The sequence below is a fragment of the Panthera onca genome, chromosome B1, assembly GCF_046562875.1.
Source record: "Panthera onca isolate mPanOnc1 chromosome B1, mPanOnc1 haplotype 2, whole genome shotgun sequence".
In the NCBI taxonomy this organism is placed as follows: Eukaryota; Metazoa; Chordata; class Mammalia; order Carnivora; family Felidae; genus Panthera; species Panthera onca.
Window position 1 is genome coordinate 151,645,916 of NC_138342.1, and position 14,855 is coordinate 151,660,770.

Sequence of the window (14,855 nt, forward strand, 5' to 3'; positions counted from 1 at the left end):
AGCCTGGAGCCTGCTTCGGATTCTGTGTCTCCCTCTCTCTGCCCTTCCCCTGCTTGCTATCTGTCTCCACCTCAAAAATAATAAACATTAAAAAATTTTAAAAAAAGAAGAAAATATAGACATAATTTTTCATTAAATATCAACCAAATTAATTTAATTTTCTTAAAGGTCAATAATGTCGAAGATTACTGACACTAAATACTTTCCATTCTATAATAAAGTTTTCAGTATTGCTTTGATTCATTCCACCTACAAAGACACATCTTCCCTGTCCTAACCTTAGTTTCAAAAAAACCACTTAATTAGACTATAAATGATGCGAAGCAAAGGAAAAGTAGTCAAAGTAAGTCCCTAAGTGTTTAATTAGCATGTTGGATTACTAACTCAAGAAGACACCAAATAACCTATTGAACTCAATTATATGAAGAACTCATTTAAAGAATCACTTCTGTAAGCTACTTCCTAAAGCTTATTCTAATTCCATGTCCACACATTTTGTTGATTCAGGAATAAGTCCTAAATAGTTTCAGATAACAACTATCACAATATTATTATCAGGCATCTAATCCACTATATTGCTAAATAATGCATTAATCAGAATGCATTTATGATACAGAGAGCTTATCATTGTGATTTAATATCCATAAATCTGATATGATTTATTAATAACTTCTAATTTCCTAGAAAGAGCTGGTTTTAAAGGAGCATATTGTTTCATTAAGTTATACTGTATATTAACTGGAAAGAAACAATTATAGGACAATTCACTATCAGTGAATATTTAAATGGACATTTTAACAGTAACATTTTATTTTTTAATATAATTTATTGTCAAGTTAGCTAACATACAGTGTATACGGTGTGCTCTTGACTTCGAGAGTAGATTCCCATGATTCATAACTTACATACAACACCCAGTGCTCATCCTAAAAGTGCCCTCTTCAATGTCCATCACCCATTTTCCCCTCTCCCCTGCCCTCCCCCATTGACCCTCAGTTTGTTCTTTGTATTTAAGAGTGTCTTCTGGGTTTGCCTCCCTCTCTGTTTGAAACTATTCTTTCCCCTTCCCTTCCCCCATGGTCTTCTGTTAAGTTTCTCAAATTCCACAAGGAGTGAAAACATATATCTGTGTTTCTCTGACTAACTTTTTTCACTTATACTCTCCAGCTCCATCCACATTGTTGCAAATGGCAAGATTCCATTCTTTCTCATTGCCAAGTAGTACTCGATGGAAAGAGCTCAAATGTCCATAATATTTTCAAAATACTGTACCAAATATTTTAAAATGCTTACTCTCTTGGAATTTACATTCTAGAAAAATATTTCTTGAAATAGTTTTATTCTGTCTGATTATTATGAAGTAATTAATGTTTAATCCTTTTTAATCTTTTGATGTATGTTCTCTGTTTACCTAAGTGACATAAAGTAGGCCCTCACTGGGTTAAAGAAAATATACTATACATTCTACAGTAGAAAACATACCAGAGTAGCTATTCTTATCTTACTTACAGGGTTCTCATTCTTAATTTTAGGTGTCCCTTATTACATGAGTTTCTCTTATGAGATCTAGGTCTTAAATTGTGCCCCAGAAATTTCTCTCCTTCTAATTCATGCTTGGTAGATGAAGAATAAAAGCATTCTGGCTTCTCTCACTTCTAAGCATTTCCAAACTTCTGGCCAGGAAGGGCAGAGAGACAAGGAGAGAGAGTGAATCCCGAGCAAGGCTCAAACCCAGGAACCACAAAATCATTCGATCAAAGCCAAAACGAAGGTTCGGACCACAACTGACTGAGCCACCCAGTAACCCCTATTAGAGGCTTTAATAAGGGATTTTTCATAATGGAGGACAAAATTATCATCTGAGATGAAGAAAAAATCAATATTGATTGGTCCTTGTTGAAAACATTAAGACTTTGAATGAAAAAAAATTTTAATGGGAATCCTGCATCAGTCATACTTCGTTTGGCAAACCCAGTGCCATTGCCTATCACAGAGGAAGCTTTCAGTAAATGTTTGTTGAAAGAATGAATAAAGTTTTATTAGAAGCTTCATTTGCTAAAATTAAGAGTGGTAACTCTGTACTTCTTTTAACTTCTCTATTTTTACTTGTTTTTCTTAGATGCTCTGTTAAGAAGAATCTACCAAAAAGTGATTATGGTCCAGCCCAATTCGTTAAAATGTGACTTTATATTCTTAACAAATGTGATGCATCATTTTTAACATCACTTCCTTCATAGTTATATGATTGAAATATCTGTGGCAGTCACTTCTTTATTTAGACACAAAGGCACATTCAATGAATCATTGGTAAAATTAATGTGAGTGGAATAAAAGGCAAAGAAAACATCAGGAAAAAGTAGACACCTTTTAAGCAGAGGAAGTTTTCTTCATCCTTCCCTATAAAAACGCAATGTATGAAACAATCTAGTAGAGAAATGGGAGATCTTAAACCACATCTCCTCACTGTTTAGCTCCTCTCTGCTCTCTCCTAATGGGAAAACTCAGGCAGTTCAGGGCAAAGATTCTTATCCTGAGGTCTGCAAACCCTAAAAAAGACAGAGCTTGGGAAGTCCATAAGATGGGATAAGAAAAAATTATATTTTTAAAATTAACCTCTAAATGCAAATTACCCCTTTCTTCAATTATGTGTGAACATCAGAGAGTATTAACAGTAGGCAACCAAACGGGTCCTTGGCACAAAGTGGATTAGAAACCCCGGTTTTGGGAGAAACCTATGGGCTTCTAACTACTGAAAGCAAAGGCTTTATTTGAAGGGGCTCTGGTCCTGGGCTGACCGCAGAATTTAGTATGACTTCCTACAAGTCATTTAATGTATCTGAAAGGGAAAACTTATAAAAATATCCCCTTAAGTTTGTTGTAGTGATTCCTTGATAAGATATATGTGAAATTAATTTTTAATTATAAAACAGTATTTAAATGTGTTATATGTTACCCATTCTATACTAGTGAGTGGTCTTTACAAATGACATTAGTGATTTCGTTTTTACAATTAGACATTTCTAAAAAATATCATTCTCCTAGGTTATTATTAGGTCAAATTATTATATACTAACCTCCTGTTAGGTTAGTATATATAAAGACGCTGAGAACATACTTTTAGAATATCTTTTTTACTTGAGACTTTAAAGTCTAGTTTGCCTGCATTTCCAAAATATGTATTTTTATACATCTGAAAAATAAAAATATCAAGAAACATTTCACATGAATATTTGATGTCATGAAACCAACAAACCAAAATTCATGAACTAATATTTAGACTTCATCTAGATTTTATTACATTTGAGTGTACAGATAATTCTGTTACCTTTAGACATTAAATACTAAAAACTGCATCAGAGGGACGCCTGGGTGGCTCAGTCGGTTAAGCGGCTGACTTCGGCTCAGGTCGTGATCTCGCGGTCCGTGAGTTCGAGCCCCCCGTCAGGCTCTGTGCTGACAGCTCGGAGCCTGGAGCCTGTTTCAGATTCTGTGTCTCCCTCTCTCTCTGATCCTCCCCTGTTCATGCTGTGTCTCTCTCTGTCTCAAAAATAAACGTTAAAAAATTTTTTTTAAACTGCATAAGAGTAAAATCAAAGAAGAAGGAAAATACTTTGAATAGGCAGAGTTACTAGTAGCAGATGTGTTATTTTGCTCTGACAGCAAGGAATGAGAAGGAATTATGATATTATTAAACTAAAAGAAATTCCAATGAATAATTATGTTAATCAAATAAGTGTATCAGAGTAGATGACAATAGGATACTATGCATATATCAAAAGAATGTAGATATACAAAGGGAAATTTCTATGTTTGAAATAGACATTCAAAAGTGAGACGTGTTGGGGCACCTGAGTGGTTCAGTGTGTTAAAGGTTGGACTCTTGATCTTGGCTCAAGTCATGATCTCGCAGTTCATAAATTCCAGCCCCACGTTAGTCTCTGCGCTGATGGCAAGGGGCTTGCTTGGAATTCTAGCTCTTCTCTATACCTCTCCCCCTCTCCCCCACTTGTGCTCTTTTACTCTCTCTCTCTCTCTAACAATAAAAAAATAAACAAAAAAAATTTAAAAAGTGAGACATGTTAATCTGGGATAAGATTTTTCAATATGAAAATATAGACAAAGAATTCTTTGTTTTATTTATTTAAATTCAAGTTAGTTAACATACAATGTAGTATCGATTTCAAGAGTAGACCCAGTGATTCATCACTTACATATAACGCCCAGTGCTCATCCCAACAAATGTCCTTGGTAATACCCATAACCCATTTAGCCCATCTGCCCCACTGACCTCCCCTCCAGTAACCCTGTTTCTTCTCTGTATTTAAGAGTCTTTTATGGTTTGCCTCCCTCTCTGTTTTTACCTTATTTTTCCTTTCCTTCCCCTATGTTTATCTGTTGTGTTTCTTAAATTCCACATATGAGGGAAATCATACGATATTTGTCTTTCTCTGAATGACTTATTTCACTTAACACAATACGCTCTAGTTCCATTCATGTTGTTGCAAATGGCAAGATTTCATTCTTTTTGATCACCGAGTAGTATTCCATAGTATATATATATATACATATATATGTGTATATATATATATATATATGTGTATATATATATATACATATATATATGTGTATATATATATATACATATATATGTGTATATATATGTGTGTATATATATATATACATATATATGTGTATATATGTGTGTATATATATATATATACACATATATATGTGTATATATATATATACATATATATGTGTATATATATGTGTGTGTGTGTGTGTATATATATATATATATATATATATATATATGTATATACGTCTTCTTTATCCATTCATTGTTTGGCGGACATTTGGGCTCTTTCCAGAATTTGGCTATTGTTGATAGTGCTGCTATAAACAATGAGGCACACGCTGTCCTTCAAATCAGCATTTTTGTAGCCTTTAGATAAATACCTAGTAGTGCAATTGCAGGATCATAGGGTAGCTCTATTTTTAATTTTTTGAGGAACCTCCATGCTATTTTACAGAGTGGCTGCACCAATTTGCATTTCCACCAGCAGTACAAAAGTGTTCCCCTTTCTCTGCATCCTTGCCGATATCCGTTGTTTCCTGAGTTGTTAATTTTAGCCATTCTGACAGGTGTGAGGTGGTGTCTCATTGTGGTTTTGATTTTTATTCTCTGTTAATGAGTGATGATGAACATCTTTTCATGTGTTTGTTTAGCCATCTGGATGTCTTCTTTGGAAAAGTTTCTGTTTATGTCTTCTGCCCATTTCTTCACTGGATTAATTGTATTTTGGGTGTTGGGTTTGATAAGTTCTTTATAGATTTTGGACACTAACCTTTTATCCAATATGTCATTTGCAAATATCTTTTCCCATTCTGTCGGTTGCCTTTTAGTTTGTTGATTGTTTCCTTTGCTAGGCAGAAAATTTTTATCTTGCTGAGGTCCCAGTAGTTCATTTTTGTTTTTGTTTCCCTTGCTTCTGAAGACATGTCTACTAAGAAGTTGCTGAGGCCAAGATCAAAGAGGTTGCTGCCTGTTTTTTTTTTCCTGGAGGATTTTGATGGTTTCCTGTCTCACATTTAGGTCTTTCATCCATTGTGAATTTATTTTTGTGTATGATGTAAGAAAGTGGTCCAGTTTCATTCTTCTGCATGTCTCTGTCCAGTTTCCCCAACACCATTTGCTGAAGAGGTTGTTTTTCATTGGATATTCCTTCCTGTTTTGTTGAAGATTTGTTGGCTATATATTTGTGGGTCTGCTTCTGGGTCTATACAGCTTGAAGTCTGGAATTGTACAACAACTTTAAAGTACACACATAAACATATACACATTCTCATCTCCTTTCCAATTTGAAATTTTCAATTGGATATTCAGAAAACTTATGCAGAAAATTCCCTTGGCTTGCAGAACTGATATATTTGAGAAACTGAAAAAGAAAAAATAAAGACGTATTCTACAAAAATATATAAATATTAAAATGCGTTAGAATTTTAGAAAGTAATTTTAAAATGCCAAAACAATTCTTTAAAGTAGAGCCCTTATAAATAAAAGCAGCGTTATTACCCATAGTTCATACAAGAGAAGACTTATTTTTTTTCTTCAAAGTCTCCAATCTTAGGTAAATTACAAGAATGTAAAAAAAAATGATTTCCCAAAAATGTGAAGAGATCATAAACAATCAATTAAAATGCCTCTTACACATAACAATTATGCATAGTTAGGTAGAATTTTTTGTTGTTTTTGTATAAGAAAAAGGGCTTTTTTAATGTTTATTTATTTATTTTGAGAGAGAGAGAGCATGAGTGGGGAAGGGCAGAAAGAGAAGGAGAGAATCTCAGGGCAGAGCCTGTGACGGGGCTTGATCCCAGGAACCATGAGATCAAGACCTGAGCCGAAATCGAATACAAGTGAAACTATTCCTTGGCCCAGAGGAACCAGAGCCCTTAAATTACTATTACCTTACCACTCTCTCTGCCTTCCTTTATGAATCCTAAAATAATATAGACGTTTCATTCTAATCGATTATGGAAGTTTCCTTAAAGTGCATCTTTTCATTTCCAAATTCTTACTTAACTCTGACATTATAAATTTCTACTCACAGTACTATCATTTTTGGATTCTATGACATGTACAAGAGAAAATTCATTGTACGCAACTATGTTTTCCCTTCTTCGCCTTTTGTTACTTGATATCACTGGTCTAACTCACTTTTGATTTTATTACAGATATTTAGACTTCTTGAAATGGATGTTATACTTTCTGAATCTTGGCATATGCATATGTCTGCAACTTGTCATGACACATGATAACTATCATGTCATATATAAGATTCCTGTGAATCCATCGTTTTTCAGTAGGTAGATCTAATTCTATGTATTCTAGTTTCCAATGTTGCATTTAGGTTGTACTGGGATTTATTATAATACTCTGTACATTAATTTTTATATATTTTAATGTTTATTTTATTATTTTATTTTGAGTTAGAGAAAGAGAGAGAGAAGAGGAAGAGTGTGGACTCGCACGTGTGAGCAGACAAGGGTCAAAGAGAGAGGGAGAGGAGAATCCCAAATAGGCTCTGTGCTGTCAGCTCAGAGCTGGCCGTGGGGCTCTATCTCACAAACACTGAGAGCATGACCTGAGCCGAAATCCAGAGTCAGAAGATTGACTGAGCCACCCAGGTGCCCCTACATTAATTTATATTTTATATACCCAATTATATAAAAACATTCCAAGGGCATAACCCAAGATTTTGAATTTTTGTTTCAGACATACTATACCTGAATCTGAGTTAAGGTTCTTACTAAGTTGGAATAAGAACACTTAATTTTAAAAGATATCTTTATATATCTGCTAATTTCTTCCTAATAATGAGAAATTAACCCTCAGAAGTGGTGTTCTACCACTATTGAACAGATGAAGGAATTAAGACCCGTCAAATTCTAATGCATTGTTCCACTGCTATAATTTTAGCCATATAACACAGAAAACTATAATACAAATGAAACTTGCCAATGAAAACTAGATCTTTTATGTTGGCCTCACAGGGTGTTTTTAATTTAATGTATACTATAATATATACATTGGGATATTTCATATAAAACTTTGAGTGCTAGTAATCCTGAAAGATCAGAAGATACAGCCAAATTGGGCATATATCCTCTCAGACTGGACACACAGCTTCCGTGTGTTCCATATAGACAACCTGTCTGTCCTCAGAGCTTGAACTGCTTCTCCTCTTGGATATTTCAATCGCTGTTGAGACATCTGGATTTAATTTAGCTAACACCGATCTGTTCATTTAATAATAGACATACAACACGCAAGTTTCCAAGGATGCAAAGATGGCAGGCAGACTCATACACTTCCCTCATCTAGCCTCCTCAAAACAGTAACCAAGAAACATTTATCCGCTGCATCTTCCCATTGTGTGAGGCCCTGCACAATGCAATGTGGGATACATCATTTTACTGAAGTCATAATTACACCTTCACATACTTCACAATCTAATAGGCAAGACAGACATAAACATGCATAACCATGTAACGAAGTGACAGTGAATAAAATTCAGAAATGTGCCACTTTTCTGAGTCATTATGTCCAATGACCTTTGGACATTGAGTCCTGACTGTCGGAATATGGTTGTCCCTTGAAGAAAAATAATTTCTCCAATGCCAGTTCCCTGAGAAGTAGTTAATCCGGAGAATGGAATTCAGAAGAATATTCAGACTCAGGGAAGGCGTACCCTCTCCCTGGGTCTGAGAGAAGAACTCAACCAGAGGAAGATACTTGGTTTTCCTTTGGTGTGTGAGCTGTTGCTTCCAAACTGAGGCAGGGCAAGAATGCACGAATCATGAGGACTCCGCTTTTTACTAGCAAAATGAGAATAGGTATAGTGATGACACTGTGGAGTGGCTTGGATTCAGAGCAAGAGTGTGTGTCTGAATCCCAGACCCACCAATAGGTCCAGACCCTGCAGAACCCACTGAGCAGAGCAGCGGTTTCCTCTCAAAGCTGTGGAGGGGCAAAGGCAGGGTCACCAGCCAAGACTGCTGTGCCCGGCCAAGGGGTGACAGCAAATAACAGTACCTGGAGGTGAAGCAGAGGTTTAGCAAGATGAAAAATTTGAAGCAAAATAACCTAATTGGCCAACAGTCATTAAATATAAGGAAACTGTGAGATGATGAGACATTCACTTCCATAAGCAAGCAAAGGGTGGTCGTGATTCCATAACTGTGATGTGGTCAGGGAGTGTAATCTCTCGATCTGAGATCACATTCAGATGAAGACCTGCATATGGATCAGAACCTTAATAGAGATTGAAATAATGGAGACACCTAGTGTATAGTTTCTCTTTCTTTCTTTCTTTCTTTTTTTAAGAGGGAAAGTTAACAGTTGTTGACATCTGAAAGCACTTTGTGGAAGAGTTCGTATTTAAGCTAATAGAAGCTAATTCTAAATTTTTTTTTAATGTTTATTTTTGAAAGAGAAAGAGACAGAGCACAAGCAGGGGAGGGGCAGAGAGAGAGGGAGACACAGAATCCGAAGAAGGCTCCAGGCTCTGAGCTCTGAGCTCTGAACTTTTAGGACAGAGCCTAATGTGGGGCTCGAACCCACCAGCCGCAGATCATGACCTGAGCCAAAGTTGGACTCAACCGACTGAGCCACCCAGGCACCCAAAGCTAACTCTAGAAAAGAAAAATGTACAATTTTAGTTATATAAATATATATATACATATACGCATATATAAAATTAATTTTTCCAATGCCAATTTCTGATGCTAAAGAGATATATATATACATATATATATGTATGTTATATAATATGTGTGTATATACATTTCAGCTATATATGTGGAGTCAGTTCTTCCCAGAAAAAATGTCCAATTTTAGTTATATATATACATATATATACACATATATAAAAATAATTTTTCCGATGCCAATTTCTGATGCTATATATATATATATATATATATATATATAATACGTGTGTGTGTATACATTTCAGCCATATATGTGGAGTCAGTTCTTCCCAGAAAACGAAAATCACTTGAAAGAAAACCGTGTTGAGGACAGGATGATTTTGAAAAGAAAAAAGTGGCTTCTGCAGAGCCTAGGTATGTTTAATGGTGGCTCCATGGGCAGGAGTACACATGCAATTATGCGTGTGTGTGAGTTTCTGTCATTCTAGGAGAGAATGTGTTTGATCCTGAATGGAGCCACTTATGTTTCATCAGTATGTCTGCAGATGGAATTCTAAGTCAGCTGTACTACATTCCTACCGATAGGTGAATTCTTCTAGCATTTTTCCACATGCCTAGACAGGCATACAACACTTTTTTTGCCTATTTTTATCCCAGTTTTGAAATCCTTTTCTCTTGCTTCCGATTCTGTGTCTCCCTCTCTCTGCCCCTTCCCCGCTCATGCTGTCTCTCTCTGTCTCTCAAAGATGAATAAACGTTAAAAAAAGGGGGGGAAGGAGGGCACCTGGGTGGCTCAATCAGTTAAGTGACCAACTTCAGCTCAGGTCATGATCTCGAGGTTTGTGAGTTCGAGCCCAGCGTCAGGCTCTATGCTGACAGCTCAGAGCCTGAAGCCTGCTTCCGATTCTGTGTTTCCCTCTCTCGGCCCCTTCCCCGCTCATGCTCTGTCTCTGCCTCTCAAAGATGAATAAACGTTAAAAAAAAAAATTGAAATCCTTTTCTCTTAAACTTTCCCAATACTCTAGGTTATTTATTCTCCTTTTTCTTTCTTATCAAAAATTTTTGCCTTTTATCCCTAAGAGAAAATTTGTTGAAACAAGAGGAGTAAATTTGATTAATCAAATTAATTGAATGAATTTAAGCTGGTACAATATCTTCTTGTTATTATGATCATGATTTTGGTCTAGAAGATGTTTTACCAAATTTTGGCTTGTCCTCTTAGAAAAATCTATGAAACATTTTACAAAAATATTTTTATTCTAAGTGTGGTATGGCATAAAATAGATTAATTCAAAGGAACGTGTTCATACAACACTATATATCAAAAAAACCCATTAAATTTACTTCCACCTAAAATTTCTGGAATATAAATATAAGAAGGATCTTCACTTATAAAGATTTAGGAAATGAAATTTATCATTCCTCCTAACATCTTTAATGCTGATTAATTTTGATCTGTCCTCATCAGAACAGTCAACCTCGATCTCATTAGAAATGAACATGTCAAAGGCAGTTGGTTTGTTTCAACCTCGATCCCTATGTTTTTACTAAATCTGGCCTGGAGTAACTCAAGTAACATTGAGGCTAATCAAATGTAAAGACTATCAGAATAAGCAACAAGATAGAAAGCCATTACGAAGAGCCCACATAGTGTTATTGAGGGGAGAAAGATGAAAATGAACAGGCGGGTGACTTCTAATACTTTAATACATAATTCATATAGAGTAACATATCTTTTTGGAAGACTTCCTATATATTATAAAATACTTGCTATTTAAGTCAGAAACACTGTTATCTAACTTCAACGTTTTATATTTTATTTTAATCTTCCCACAACTATATATCTGTACAGAAAAGCTTGAGAACAATACAGACAGAAACAGTTAAGTTACAAATAACAATCACTTTGCTATAGTAGCTGAGAAATAAGGCTTGTTTGTGGAGGAAAGAAAAAAAAAAAGGTCAACGAAAGAGAGCAGATCCAAGTATTTAGGATGTCTTAAATCATTGGAAATGGATTTTTCTCAACATGTCTTGTATATCAGAAGTATATTATCAAATTGACACTTACAAACATATAAAAGAAGCCCCATTGTATGTTAGGAAAGAGGAGCGGACTAGAAGGAACAAAATAAAAGATAAATCTAAAAGTATCCTCAAAGGGTAAATTTGAAAAGAAATCACCTGATGTTCAATAGGTCTATATACAGTGTTTCAAAAAGCAACTTAAATATTAAAAAAGTACAAAAAAGAAAATACCCCCCCAAAAAACCCCACAAAGTGTGATTACAACTCTATTGCCATTTGTTCAACAAGGTGGTAAATAAAGACTGTTATTCAAATATTTGAAGGGCAGAGATATGACTGCAGGAGTTCAAAGCACATGGTTGCGAAAAAGAACGTTTGGTTTCAAATCCTGGCTCCAATGTGTATTAACTAAGTGACTTGAGAAACATCTTTCGCTCATCCTGGTATTAGATGCATGTTCTTGACCTACCAGGATCTAGTCTCTGCTACCTTTCTGACCCATTTTCCACCAGTCTCTCTAACTCATGCTGTACTTGCTTTTCCTAAAATATTCCCATCAGTCAGGGTCTGTCTTTGCACTTGCCTGGAATGCTCTACCTCCAGACATTCTCATAGCACGCCCCTTTCCTTTCATTTAGATTTATTCCAGTTTGGGCTCCTTGGACAGGCTTTTCCTGATCATCATATATAACATAGCATACCCCTACCCTTTCACTTTTGTAACTTTATCTCATTTGATTTTATTTCTCCTCTGTAGTATTCATTACTGACATTCTATTACAAATGTATTTACATGTATATATGTGAATATGTGTGCATATATAATTTCCTGTCTTTTGCCTGATTAGAATATAAGCTCCATGAAAAAGACAGCCTTTGATCATTTTGTTCATCAACCAAAGTAGTTGACACATAGTACATGCTCAACAAATAGTTATTTGTCTCGGGGAGCCTGGGTGGCTCAGTCCATTGGGGGCACCTGCGTGGCTCAGTCCGTTGAGCATCAGACTTCGGCTCAGGTCATGATCTCACAGCTCATGAGTTTGAGCCCCGTGTGGAGCTCTGTGCTGACAGCTCAGAGCCTGGAGCCTGCTTCGGATTCTGTCTCCCTCTCTCTCTGCCCCTCCCCTGCTCACGCTCTGTCTCTCTCTCTCTCTCTCAAAAATAAATAAAGATTTAAAAAAATTTTTAAAAAAGAATTATTTGTCTCACCGATGAATACAAGATTTAATGAATAAAGTTGTCATTACATATCTCATAATTTTTGTAGGTAGAGTAGTTGAAACATTGAGAGCACTTAATACATGTTATTATTGCTATTACTTGTATCAAATTTCTCTTTCTCCTGATGTCTAAAATGAAGTAGAGAATAGTTTTTTAAGTAATCAGTTTCTTCATTTTTCTACCCCAGGCATATCTACATGTATTGGTACTGAATCAACACTTGATCCATGAAAAGAACTGTATCCTTGGTCTTTACTAATCATCCTTTCCATAAAGTGGAGGAAAAAAAGAGACTGTGTAACACGCTACCATTCTATAAGAAGATATGATTCTATATACATTTGCTCTATATGTAGAATTTTTATAATAAGACTAAGTTAATTAAATACATGAATATCACTTGATTTATAATTATCCAGATAATAAATAAGAAAGTACTTTTTTTTATGTGGGGTAAAACATCTGTTGCTTCTTTTCTTTTCTTTTCTTTTCTTTTCTTTTTATAACATCTTTTTATTTATTTTGAGAGAGAAAGAGAGAGGGTGAGAGGGGGAGGAGCAGAGAGAGAAGGAGAAAAAGAATCCCAAGTAGGCGCTGCACTGTCAGCACAGAGCCCAACACAGACTCAGTTTCACAAACCATGAGATCATGGACTGAGCTGAAATCAAGAGTCATACACGTAACCGACTGAGCCACCCAGGAGCCCCAGTTACTTCTTTTCTCATTTGACTTTTATTTTCTTCCTTGTAGGTCAACTTAATTAGAAAGTCATTATGGTATAAAATATATTTTTACATTAAAAATAGTTTAATAAACAAGCAGCTGCTGAGATTTGTAAGATTTACTATATTAAAGATGGAGAGTCTGGGTGTCTGGGTGGCTCAATAGGTTAAAGAGGTTGACTTTGGTACAGGTCATAATCTCCCAGTTTGTGGGATCAACCCTTGCATCAGGCTCTGTGCTAATAGCTCAGAGCCCGGAGCCTACTTCGGATTCTGTGCATCTCAATATCTCTCTCCCCCTCCCCTGCTAGTGCATTCTCTCTCTCTCTCTCTCTCTCTCTCTCTCTCTAATGTTAATAAATAAGCATTTAAAAATAAATAAATAAATAAATAAATAAATAAATAAATAAATAAAGATGGAGAGTCAAACTCATTCTCTCCAGAATGCTGTATTAGTTGTTTTTTTCCTCAAAAACCAAAGGAAGAATATAAAGTCAAACAAACATGTTTATTTTATATTCACCATGACCTTTTTAAAATGTTTATTTTATTGTGCTAAGGATACCTAACATGAGATCTGCCCTCCTAAAATTTAACTGTATAATTCGGTATTGTTAACCGAAGGCACATGTTGTATAGCACATCTCTAGAACTTAAAAGCACTTTTCTTTACTATTGTGAGATTTTAAAAGTAATGAAAACATAATAGCTCTTTTTATATCTTTGTGTTCTACTCATACATGCATACATATATACTTATACCAATAACTTATATAAGTTATTGTTAAGTAAGTTGTTATATTTGTGTATGTGTGTATATGAAGTTACAAGTAAGATAGATATTTTAAATGTAATACAAGTATTTTGTGATTGCTTTTTTACATTTATTATGTTTGACCCTTGTATCCACTTTGCTGAAAATGTGAGATTACAGTATACTATTGATTTTTTGCTTTTTAAGTTTCAATTTATTTCCTATAGTTATGTTTCATTTTTCTCTCTCCTCTTTTTTCCCTTTTATTGGGAGACCAACTTTTTAAACTTATTTTATTTTTTTCTACTTCTGGTTTATAATTCATAGAGATTTCTGCTATGCCCTCCATAGTTAACTTTCTTCCAAAACATAAAGTAACCTTGATCATTTGAACCATGTATATCTCTTCTGACTTACATATCATTTAATATAAAATTTTAGATATATCTTTTGGTTTACCCTAAAAATTAGACATTTTTATGTAAACCCCATTGACTTAGTCTTATTGATATGTTCACCACTTTATTAACAATTTGTTCTTGCATCTGAGACCACCTTTCTTGTAGTTATTCTTTACCAGAGATGACACTTTTTTTAATGTTTATTTATTTTTGAGAGAAAAGAGTGAGAGAGAGAGAGAGAGAGAACATGAGTAGGGAAAGGGCAGAGAAAGAGGGGTCAAGAGGGCTCTGTGCTGACAGCAGCAAGCTGGATGTGGGGCTCAAACTCAGGAACCATGCATCCCAACCTGAGCCAAAGTTGGATGCTCAACAGACCAAGCCCCCTTGACTAAGTCAGCCCCAGAGATGACACTTTTTGAAATTCCTTTGATAGATGTCAGCAAGTAGTTAACTCTGTGTGCGTGTTGGCTTTTCTGAAAATATGTTTATTTTGCCCTCCTTTTGAAAAAT